A 12842-nucleotide genomic window follows, 5' to 3' on the forward strand; every position below is an offset into this window, starting at 1 on the left:
ACGCTAAATTAAAAAACAAAACAACAACAAAAAAAACATTAAAAAAAGAAGTGAAGCTGGGCGGTGGTGGTGCACGCCTTTAATCCCAGCACTCAGGAGGCAGAGGCAGGCAGATCTCTGTGAGTTCGAGGCCAGCCTGGTCTCTGGGACAGGCTCCAAAGCCACAGAGAAACCCTGATCTCGAAAAAAATCAAAAAAAAAAAAAAGAATAACAAATGGAAAAGTTGAAAAATGCCTGCTTTAGGTTGGGTATGTGCACTCCTACAATCCCAATATTTAGCAAGTAGAGACCAGTGAGATCCTGTTCCAACCAACCATCAAACAAACAAAAAATAAAGAAAAGAAAAAAGAAATCTCCAAATCCAACCAAGCTACAGTCCCAGCCATGTCGGGGAGCCCTGTGTAACAGGGCCAGACCTTAGCACAACTGACTCCATGATGGAAGTGCCGTTCAGGCTGTAAAATTCAGCATATAGACAGCACCATCTGCCAAAAATGAAAACAAAGACCTAATCCATCAAAGTCCATGTTATGGGAAAGTCTCTAAATGTACTAACCTTGCTTTTTGGCTTCTGTAGTTCGGCTTCTGGCTGACTGTTCTTGTTAATTAACACAAGTCAAACCAGAACACAGTGTCTGTGCTTAAAAGCTCATCCTGTAAGCTCACTGAGCTCACCTCAGTGGTTAAGAACGTTTCCTGCTCTTCCAAAGGTCCTGAGTTTAATTCCCGGCAACCACATGGTGGCTCACAACCATTTGTAATGAGGTCTGATGCCCTCTTCTGGCCTGCAGACATACACACAGACAGAATATTGTATACACAGCAAATAAATAAATAGATATTTAAAAAAAAAAAAAAACTCACCCTGACAAAGGCTCGGGGCTGCACTGGGATCCTGAACACCCAGTGTAGTCACTGGCTGGCTAATAAGTTTCTGTTGACTTAAACCAATGTCTGAGGCATCTCCTCTGGTGAATACCCCTCCACCTTTCTGGAGATCCCAGAGACCAGCTTGAGACACTGGGGCTCCCAGAGTTCCTTGGAGCGAGGAAGAGTGTGGTGAGCAGGGGACTCCCAGAGCATGAGCAGCCAGAGGGGTTCCGGAACCTAAGGCTCCCTCGGATTAATCGCTGGCTAACGATTCAGACACCTCCACCCCAAAAGGAAACAAGTTAGAAAGTTGCCTACTCTGTCACCTCCCGAGGTTAAGTCTGGCTAAGGCATCTTCTGTTTGGACACAGAGGAGAGGTCAGATGCAGCTGCTGTTCCAGTGTCCAGGAGCCATATGAGATGTCACTGTGTGTGTGTGTGTGTGTGTGTGTGTGTGTGTGTGTGTGTGTGTGTTTCTGTCAGTTTTATTTCTCTGTATTGACCAGAGGCTTTCTCTCCTGTGAGACTCTCCCCCAACCCAGCGGCTTGAGTCCTGTGGCCCCTCCTGTTGAGGACCTGAATCCTTTTGGCTCTGCCAGGTCACCCAAAGTCCTCCACCAGCCCCACTCCGGCAGCAGAAGCTCTTGACCATTTTGTTGTCTGACTCCTACTCGGGGTGAGGCTTGGTCCCTGCATGGAGGTGGGGAGAGGCCAGGTTTCTCATCCAGCCCCCCCCTCCCCCATCTTCTAAGTAGAATACACACTGGGAGGGGTAAACAGTGCCCCCCAACCCTGTGAGCATCCCCATTCCCCCCTCCTCTGCTCCATGCTGCAGTCCCAGGGAAGCGGAAAAGTTCCCCTGGCCTGAGACCAAAGGAAAAGAGGAAGTTCCACTCCTTTCTCCTTCCTGATTTATATCTCCTTTTCAACCAATGATCCATAAAACCCGTCATTCTCTGGAAAAAAAAGCAGAAATACCGCCCCCGGGCTGAGCAGGGTGTTGCTACCAGGCACATCCACGGTATGATCTACAGAAAAAGAGGGCTTCTCGTTGTTTGGGGAAAAGGACATTAAGAAATGTTGTCCCTCCTAGAATCCTAGAGACTATTTGACTAACCCTACAAATCGCTGTCCTCCACTGCTGGGCTGCAGACCTGGTTGCCCACAAATGGCCTGAAGAGCAGTGGAGCCTATGGATACTCTGATGATACACCGTGACCCAGAGCGGCCTAAGACTCCACGATAAAGGAGAAACGGACAGCTCAGACCCACAGGTTGAGAGTAAACCCACACCAGAGAGGAAGGTCATTTCCCCAGAAACAACCGGCAGGACTCTGGTACTGACCTTCGCCAGGCTACTCGTCTGGGGTCCACAAGACTTTCGGAGCTGCTCACACCAAGGTATGGTACACCTAGACTGGGAAGCCTCATGCGGGTGTCTCAGCCAGATGCCAGGTTTGTGCTCCAGTGAATCCAAAACAGAAAGCCCTTACACAGAAGGAGAGCTGAATAAGAAAACAACACCCTAGCAAACTTGGGGAAAACTGGCTTCACAGAGATCTGTTGGGGGAGGATAAAAATACCTGCTGGTTTTTACAGATAGCTTTTCTGGGTGGGTAGAAGCGTTCTCCACCTGGACTGAGACTGCTCAAATAGTAGCTAAAAAGCTCTTCCAGGCACTAGTCCCCTGATTTGACTTCCCCCTAGCAATGGGGTCCAACAAAGGCCTGGATTTCACAGCCAAAACCTTCAATTAATAGCTAAAGTTTTAGACATGGATTGAAACACATACATATAGACCCCAGAGTTCTGGTCAGGTAAAAAAGAATAAACAAGGCATTTAAAAACAACAAAAACAATAACAAAACAAACGAAAACTCTAACAAAACTCTCATTAGAGTTCAGCAAAGAGTGGATAGGCCTCCTTCCTTTGCTTTGCTGCATATAGGGAGGGATTTACCCCTAATGGGGTTATGTCTGGAGGACCTCCCCACTGCCTCCCAGGTTCAGAGAGCAGCAGTTGCCAGAACTCTCTAGCCATTCCTTTCTCAAGGCCCTCCAGTCCTCCAGACAGGCTAGTCACTGGACCATCCAAGAGACTCAGCGGGCCTCCAAGGCCACCACCAGTTTCAGCTTGTTCAAGCCTGGTGATACTGCCTGGGTCAACAGGTAGTCAGCGGCACCCTGGAGCCAACTTGGAAAGGACCTACACAGTGATTCTCCACTGCTATGGCTGTGATGGGAGCTGGCATACACCATGGATCCATCACACCCAGGTCAAGAAAACAAGCCACAGACACTGCTGCCAAATGAACTGTTATATTAAAATGTGCTACATTTGTTTATGCTGTGGAACATTTGTTTAATGATGCAAAGACGAGTTGCGTTCTTTTATGTTGCATTTGTTTAACTCTGTGAAGCTGAGACTCTTTACCTGTCTAAAACACCTCATTGGTCTAATAAAGAGCTGAACAGTCAATAACAAGGAAGGAGAAAGGATAGGTGGGACTGGAAGGCAGAGAGAATAAATAGGAGGAGAAATTTGGAAGAAAAGAAGAAGCAAGAAAACAAGGAGAGGAGGACATTGGGAGCCAGCTACCCAGCAAGTCATGGAAAAAGAAAGAAAATAAAGAAGCAAAGAAATGGAAAAATAAATAAATAATAAAAGCCCAGAGGCAAAAAAAAAAAATAGATGGAATCATCTAAGATAAGAAAAGTTGGCTAGCAAAAAATCAAGCTAAGGGGGGCTGGAGAGATGGCTCAGTGGTTAAGAGCACTGCCTGCTCTTCCAAAGGTCCTGAGTTCAATTCCCAGCAACCACATGGTGGCTCACAACCATCTGTAGTGAGGTCTGGAGACCTCTTCTGGCCTGCAGACATACACACAGACAGAATATTGTATACATAATAAATAAATAAATATTTTTTAAAAAAATCAAGCTAAGGCCAGACATTCATAAGTAATAATAAGCCTTCGTGTGTGATTTATTTGGGAACTTGGCGGCAACCCCCCCCCCCCCCCCCCCGCCGCCCAAAAGAGTAAAAGAACAAAAACAGTCTCCTGGACTATGGACCTATTTAAATTGAGGTTTCACTGGGCCCCAGACTCTTCCACTACCTGGCCCTCTACCACTTCCTGAATTTTGTTTTCTGCTCAGAGATACAAGAGAAGATATTAGCTAGTATGACTAGTATGACTACAGCCTAGCAACTCATATTCCATCTTGACTTTTACCTACTGATGCCCACTTTAAGTGTCTGGTTGGTTATATGAAAGGAAAAAGAAAAGATATATGTATATTTTGAACTAAAAATACAAAATTTACAATTCTATGCACGCACACCCTACAGCTGAACTTCCTAGTTGCCAGAAACAAGGGAGTCTCCATTATAAAAATTGGGGTTGTCAAACTGAGACTTCCTGAAAAATTCCTTTAAAAGATTCTGGCCTTTGGGGAACAGGAAAAACCCAGGGACTCAGATTCTACCCCACAGGAAGGAACCCTGGGAATAGAGTTCATTATTCTCAGGCAGAAATCAGCCAGGATTGATGGGTACCCTTAGACACCCAGCCCCTGGACCACACAGGATAGGAACTAGCCAGACTGTCAGCCCTTTGACTGACAAAACTCACTGTGACTGGCTGCAGCCTGAACTAACGTTAGAGGACTTTACAAGGGCCTGAAACTAGTCTAGGATTCAAAACCTTTAACCCAGGCACCCCCTTTATCTGATGCCTGCTATTCTGCCTTATGTGTTAGTTCATCTAGACAATAACAACATTACTGAGCTGCTGCGGCATATATTATTGTTTTGATTAAATATGCCCCTTCTGATGTTTTCCAGTCCAAGTTGATCAGAACCTATAGGTAATTAAAAATAACAAGGAATGTGTGATCCCCAGTAGTCACACACTCAAGATCAGAAGTTTAGGGCCATCCTAGGTTGCACAGTCTTCCGGAGGAGAGCCCAGCAGGGGGGATATCCTGTCCGCGGCGCGGTCGCAGGCAAAGAAAAAAGAGAGGCGGGGCGTATGCAGATTAGTACCAGCGCAAGGGCTGCCGGTCCCGCAGGACTCGAAGGTCCGCGTCCGGTATATTGAATAATTCGTGTATCTTGAGTGTTATTTCCATAGGGACGAGGAGCATATCCTGCGGTCTCTATGGCATGAGGGTGAGGCGGTTGCGCGAGGACGATCACCGTGTGTTGAAAGGGTGTGTGTTGTAAGGGAGAGCGTGCGCTCCGCCAGAGCAACTCATACTTACCTGGCAGGGGAGATACCATGATCACGAAGGTGGTTTTCCCAGGGCGAGGCTTATCCATTGCACTCCGGATGTGCTGACCCCTGCGATTTCCCCAAATGCGGGAAACTCGACTGCATAATTTGTGGTAGTGGGGGACTGCGTTCGCGCTCTCCCCTGATATTAAAGTCCAAAGTAAGACTTACAATTGTGCTCTCTAGTCGAATGCTCGGCTTCTATGCTGTTCATACTCTCTGTATGGAAGATATAGGCACGGCACTTTCCGGGCGGCGTGTCCCAAGAAAGTGCCAGGGCGTTTTCGTAATTAGTGACTAAAAGGAAAGGTCCCAGCTCTCTATGGATGGTGCCGCCCTAGGGTCTGTAAACTGGGGGGCTAAGTAAGTCCTGAGGGGTAAGCAGCGCCCGGCCAAGGCTTTTGCTTCAGCTCCTCCACTCCAGTTTCTGTCCTAGGTGTAAGCCAATTAAACCCCTTCCTCCCCAACTTTCTTCAGAATGTCTTAGCTGTGTGACCAGTATAGAAAGGGAAACAATAAATCAGTATGTCTGTGCAGTGCCCACAGGGGCCAGGAAGAGGGCAGGGTGTTGGATTCCCCAGGAACCAGAGATGCAGACAAGTATAAGCCACCATGTGACTGATGCTGGGGACACAGCAGAGTCTCTCCAGTACCCCTTCTCTACTTCCATGTCTTGTTTGGTTTAGGCTTGCATTTTCGTTTATTTGTTGGCTGGCCATGAACTAGATATGTAGACTGAGTGTCTTAGTAAGGGTTTCTAGTGCTGTGATGAAACATTATGACCGAAGCAATTTGGGGAGAAAGGAGTTTATTCGGCTTATGCTTCCACATCTAAGGAACTCAGGACAGGAACCCTGGGGGCAGAAACTGATGCAGAGGCCATGGAGGAGTGCTATGTACTGGCTTGCTCCCCATGGCTTGCTCAAGCTGTTTTCTTATAGTTTAGAACCAACAGTACTCGGATGGCCCCGCCCACAATGGGCTGTGTCCTTCCCCAACAATCACTAACAAAATACCTTTCAGTCAGGTGTTGGTGGTGCACACCTTTAATCTCAGCACTGCACAGGCAGGTGGATCTTTGGGTTTGAGGCCAGCCTGGTCTACAACACAAGTTCCAGGACAGTCAGGGCTACACAGAGAAACTCTGTCTAGTAAAAAGAAAGAAAGAATGGAAGGAAGAAGAAAGAGGAAGAAAAATGCTTTACAGCAAGATCTTACAGGAGCATTTTCTCAAGTGAAGTTCCCTCATGTACCCAAAGAACAGCATGTTCAAACTCCTTTACCTGTCAGCCCTTCATACCTGAAAAGACAAAGCCTATTTCATGGAATCACATGCACTTCAAATGCAATTGCCCCAGAACCAAATGTGTGCACACGTGGATAGATGGATGGATAGATAGATAGGTGGTCTTTCTATATATCCCAGGCTAGCCACACATTCTCGGCGGTCTTCATGCCTCCTTGGCGTAGGGATCATAGGCATCCACCCCACTCTAAGCCGTAGATATCTTCTAATATTACATTTTCACTAATTTCAACACCCCACGGACCACTGCCCTAGCTCACTTCTCTGTTGCTGTAATAAACACCATGACCCAAAGGTTTTGTTTGGGTTTACAGGATACAGTCCATCTCTAAGGGAAGCTATTGAGATTTATGTTGGGGTGTAGTTCCCCTGAACCTCTGCAGGATTTGAAAGGACCGCCACACCAGGGGAAAACTGGCTAATGATACCTGAAGGTAAATACATTAGCTCACATAAATCTTTTCATCGTGTCCCATTTATTCCTCCTATGTTCTCCTCAATGTTTTCGATGTTCTGATCATCTCCCTCCTCGATGTTCCTTCCAACCCCACAAGGGTTCCAGTTTATATATCCATACAGACATGATTAACAATAGCACTGATGCCAAACATGCATTTCTTAGTGCTAACGAGATGGATTAAGACTGATAAAGCAGGCTCCAGTTCACTTACTGTTGTCTCGGAGGGGGTGTGGCAGTGAAGCTCACCAAGGACACATCTGAGAAGGGGTAAATAAAGGGCTATGATTGCTGAGAGAGTTTTGTGTTATCTACATTTGTGTGGTTAGTTAAGCTAGAGTTTGTGATTGGCAAACGTAGAGAAGAAGGGAAGAAGAACGATACAGGACTGTGTATTCTCTAAGCACTTCCAGCAGCGGCTGGGAACATAGCGTTTGTGGTAGCATGGCAACCAGTCAGTATAACCTGTGGAAGAAAAGCAGATGGTGCCTGGTTCCCGGGGGCCAACAGGGTGCTATGGGGGTGCTGTATCTGCTGGTACCCAGGTGAGAAAGAATTCCTTTTTCTGGGGCTGGTTTAGCAATCTAAGCTTTTTTTCCTGATATTTTTTATGGATAAAGGAACAAGAGAGTTTAGGGCCGCCAGACCTGTTTATCAGAAAGAGCAGACATGCTATCTCTCCTGTTCAGTGCCTCCTGCTCAGGGCTCCTTTTCTCGCCAGAAGTCCTGTCAATAGGGAGGATTATGAGAGACTAGTTTTATGTAGATCTGACTATAAGAACAAAGATTTCTTTGACGGAGTGAATATCTATACACCAGGGTCCCACAGTGTGGGAAAAGGTCATCCAGCTGCCAGTTCATGAAGAAGTTATTGCTCAGTGATGTACGCACTGCTGGGAAATTTCAGGATGAATCCACTATGAAAAGAAGGAAGGCTGTGTCTTCACAAGATTTGTACAGAAATGTCAGTGTCCATTCAGAAGACAGGTGTTCCCAAAGCTTTGCAAATCTGCATCAGAATTTGCTCCTGTGGGTTTGCCTATTGATCTCAGCTATACTTCTACTGTATGATGCTTGTGGCTCACCGCAGGAAGCCAGGACAAGAAACCCTGAGGCAGGAACTGAAGCAGAGACCGTGGAAGAGCGCTGGTTCCTGGCTAGCTCAGAGAGTCTTATTATATCTAACAAAGGACCACCTAAGCAGAGGTGGCCCTGCCCACAGTGGGCTGGGCCCTCCTACATCAATTACTAATCAAGAAAATGCCTCGCACACACGCCCACAGGCCAATCTGATGGAGGCAAGTCCTCCATAGGAGTCAAAAGTCAACCAGCAGCACAGGTTTTTGTTTTGTTTTGTTTCTTTTTTATTTATTTTTTTTTTTTCGAGACAGGATTTCTCTGTAGCTTTGGAATCTGTCCAGGGACTAGCTCTTGTAGACCAGGCTGGCCTTGAACTCACAGAGATCTGCCTGCCTCTGCCTCCCGAGTGCTGAGATTAAAGGCTTGCGCCACCACCGCCCAGCCTGTGTGGAATTTTTCAATTAAAAACTTACATTCACTTATTTTGGTTTGTATGTGTGAGGACAGGCCAGAGGACAACTTGTGGGAAATGAGTTCTCTCGTTCTTCCGTGTGGTTCCTGCAGATTCTTGTGGTTGGTTTTAATGTCAGTGGCCACAAATTAGAATCGTGTGAGTAATGAGCTTCACCTGAGGAGTTGTCCTGACTGCTTTAACGACGTAGGAAGGGCCACCCTGATGGGGGTGGCACCTTCAGGGAGCAGTCCGTATCAAAAATGGGCATTTCAGAGAGATCTTTTGCTGGTTCAGGCTTTCCTCCTGCTGCCTGGGTTGATCCATCCTGTTGTCGATCCTGCTGACTGCTTTGCTGGTAGCAGAACCAGCATTTGCACACCTACATTGCGGAACAGGGACCAGTTGCTCTAGGAACCTTGCTGGATTTCAGCACCAGGCTGGGGCCTTGTGAACTAAGTGACTAATGGCTGTTGCCTCCACCACCCCCACCCTGAGAGACAGCTATTCTGTTGAGGCGCCCAACCTCAAGGACTGAGTATCCGATTCTCAGCATCCCAGGTATGATTATTTAAAGTCCTCTTAATAAATTTATATATGTATATATACACACACATATACACAAGCATACATAGACACACACACATATACATATACAAGCATACATATACATGCATATATACACAAGCATACATAAACACACACATATATACACAAGCATACATATGCTCACAAATATATGTATAGCATACACACATTTACAAATATATACACGACCATATATACATGTACAAGTACACACACACATGCATGTACAAATGCACACACAAATTCATCTCCTTTATGTTCCTCTAGAAAGCTTGGCTAAAACAAATTGGTGCTAAAAGTCATTATCATTATCGAGAAAGAAAATTTTAAGGATGAGTTTCTCTAGTGGGCTTAGTGGTACCTAGAACTAGATCTTCAGCGGGATAGAACCTATGGTCACTAAAGGCGCCTCAGATAGTATTTGGAGTGCTGAAATACATAGTGTGCACTATTTAAGGAATCTATTGAAGCCAGGCAGTGGTGGCACACACCTTTAATCCCAGCACTCAGGGAGGCAGAGGCAGGCAGATCTCTGTGAGTTCAAGGCCAGCTTGGTCCACAGAGTGAGTTCCAGGATAGCCAGAGCTACACAGAGAAACCCTGTCTCAGAAAAACAAAAACAAAAAACAAATTTATTGAGATAAATGTACTTGCTCACAATTCACTTCTTATGAGGTGTAAGGAATTTAGTGATTCTGCGTATAAAAATTCTGAACGTTTCTGGAAAGTACTAGCTGGCTCCTTTTAGCATCTTTGAACAAAATTACAAAAGACTGTGAGCTGAGTAATAAAACTGATTCACTCCAAACGCACATAAACTATCTGAAGGTTTCTAAGTGTGCACTGGGAGAGGATCTTTCCTCCTTCAGTGACAGAGCTCACATTTCAGAAAACCAAAACCAAGCCCTCATTATACAATTAGCTGAGTTACAATATAAATTTAATTGCCAGCTTCATTGCCCATCAGCAGTTAAAGCAAGGGCACTGATTTTTAAAAGAAGGGGATACTAGCCGGGCAGTGGTGTGTGTGTGTGTGTTGGGGTGAGAGGGGGACCCTAATGAGGTTGGAGGTGTTGACTCCTCATATTCTGATGAGTCCTCTCTGCCAGGAAATACTCTCTCCAGTATTAGAAGATGCTAATACCCCCACCCCAATCCCAGCAGTGTTGCCTTCTCTACCTTTCCCTAAGATCCTGTCCCCTGTGTAGAGCAGGCAACAACTTTTCCTAAAGAAGTCAGGCACAAACGATGCTGATGTCCCTGGGGAACCACCCATTCTCACCCCTGACCTGTAACTAGACTCAAGGTTAAGCAAGCCCCTAGAGGTAAAATAGGAAGTGATCCCTGAGGGGGCGCACTACTCCACTAGAGAACCTAACGAGTTCGCGAATTCATTCAAGCAGAAGTCTGGGTCATCTGAGTGGCGATGGATTTGCAGAGCGTGGGCTTATGGTGGAGGAACATCAAACTGGATCAGGCCAAGTTTACCATCAACATGGGGCCACTGAGCAGAGATTCCAAGTTTCCTAGTGAAACTGGCACAATTTCAAAAAGAGTTTATCTGATTAGTTTGTTGGAGTATTTGTGAAAAGGTAGCCTACTAAAAATGACCTAAAATTCCCTGGTTTCATGTTGATGAAGAGATTTTAGGGCTTAGAGAAATTAGAATGTTCAAGTGAATTCGCTGCTCAAAACCCAGAATCCTCCACAATGCGAGGGCCCAGAAGACACGCCTTTCACTAATACTGTAGGACAAAGACATTTGGAGAACTTCATTGGCACCCTTTCCCTTGTGTTGGACCTTGGAGGGGGAGATGCTGCTGCTCAGCTGAAGGAATTAAATATTATAGGTTTAATTGTACCCCAGAGCAGTAGGGCCAGGCTGACAACATTGCATTACAAAGGCAAGTTGAGCACTCACGTAACGGGCAGCAGGGCAAAGAGATGTTTATAAAGTCATGGTTCAGACGGAGCTTTGGGACTGGCTGATCAACCATGGTGTTTTATGAAGTAGGTAAGATTTCTCGGGTTTTGTTTGGTCTGCATATGTGAAAGAGCTCTAGAACACATGAAAGGCCGCACTGGATCATAGTAGCAGGGAATGAGGGCCAAATAATCTCCAGACTTGCGTCCATTTAAGGAATTCCCCAGAGGAAGGACCTTGGTACCTGAGAGTTTTATTGTTACCCTTTCTCCCTTCCCGAGGAACCTACAGTGTTTTATCAGAGTAACTGTACATTGGGAAAAAGGATTTGTCATGTTGGGTCCAGAGGGGTCACGCAAAGATGGGGACAGACCACCAAAGTCTAATAAACCAGAAGCAAACTTTATTCCAGAAACCAGATCCCAGGAAAACTAGAAGCAAACTTAAAAATAATTAAAAAAAAAAAGAAAAAACACTGTGGGGCACAGAAGCTTATCAGCTAGCTCAGACCACAGCCAGAGATGGTATTTGTTAGGCTGTGGCCAAAGGCTAGTTTTTTGGTTTTTTGTTTTTTTTTTTTTTTGGTTTTTCGAGACAAGGTTTCTCTGTAGCTTTGGAATCTGTCCGGGGACTAGCTCTTGTAGACCAGGCTGGCCTCGAACTCACAAAGATCCACCTGCCTCTGCCTCCCGAGTGCTGGGATTAAAGGCGTGCGCCACCACCACCCGGCCAAAGGCTAGTTTTTGAACCCACCTTTTATAGTTAGGGCACCAAGCATTAGGTCTGAACAAAGGAATTTTTACATTCTTGCCCTGACCCGCGAGTCAGTCAACAGAGACCCTAAGGAGGGGAGTGAGTTCTAATGTCAATGGGTAACTAGACAGCTATCATGAAATATGTTTCAGAGTAGATTACAGTGAAAGTTGCTAATTGCAAGAAAACAGGTGTCTTTAGCCATTAATTAGAAAAGGGACCGCTAGTAATACCAGAGGGTTAATAAATTAGAATGAATTGGTTCTTAGGCTGGGAACTTAGAAGACAGCAGAAACCTTTTCACACTATGTCAAGGTAAAACTCAGATACAGACTGCCATACTTTACAGCCTCCATTATCAGAGCTCATTAGTTAAACCATGTGTTTGCACCGTGGTCACCGTCTCCTGGTTCCTCCAGGCAGTGTATACTGAAGCCCCATGCCTCCCCTTTGATGGTGCCAGTTTCCCATAACAGAGACAGTGCCTAACCCAGAGGTCATGTATCTCTGTCTCCTAGAGGTTAACTCAGTTCATATCTGTCGTTTATCAAGGATGGCCAAGACACTACTCTCAGTTTGCAGAGAGAAGCTCCGGCCTTGTAAATAGAACAGCCAGTTGTAAAATGAAATGACCTAGGCTGATAGAGGCTTCTTAAGTGGCTGAGAAAATAGCTCACTGTGAATGACTGATCCTTGATCTGCTGAGAAAGCTGCTGACAGTCAGTTCTTATTCTCCTAGACTTATAACTTTACATTTTTTTATTTCTACATTCTCATTTCTGGAATCTACATTTTTATTTTCCTATTCTTGGACTCTTCAGTTGGGGCTTATTCTCACAGATTCAAGAGACCCCAAAACACACCATGGCCCTCCAGCTGACGCAGGAGCAAGCCCATAAGCAGCATGTGTTCCTCCATGGCCTGTGTCAGTTCCTGACTCCAGGAGCCTGTCTGGGTTCCTGCTCTGACTTCCCTGAATAATGGACTTCAAGCTGGAAGATGAAATAAATCCTTTCCTCCCCAAGTCAGTTGGGTTATGGTGTTTTATCACAACAATAAAAATCCTAAATTAGCTGGGCGGTGGTGGCACACACCTTTAATCCCAGCACTCGGGAGGTAGAGGCAGGCAGATCTCAG

The 12842-nt window shown here is 45.7% G+C and overlaps 1 non-coding gene across 1 annotated transcript; it reads left to right on the forward strand.

The window, feature by feature from the left end:
* Positions 1–5127: 5127 nt before the first annotated feature.
* LOC121459925 lies at positions 5128–5291 on the forward strand. The gene has a single exon (XR_005975998.1). It is a non-coding gene; the product is annotated as a U1 spliceosomal RNA (small nuclear RNA).
* Positions 5292–12842: the final 7551 nt, after the last annotated feature.

This window comes from Microtus oregoni, unplaced genomic scaffold (genome assembly GCF_018167655.1).
Source record: "Microtus oregoni isolate MIOR12 unplaced genomic scaffold, Mior012 000019F_ref0000042, whole genome shotgun sequence".
Lineage (NCBI taxonomy): Eukaryota > Metazoa > Chordata > Mammalia > Rodentia > Cricetidae > Microtus > Microtus oregoni.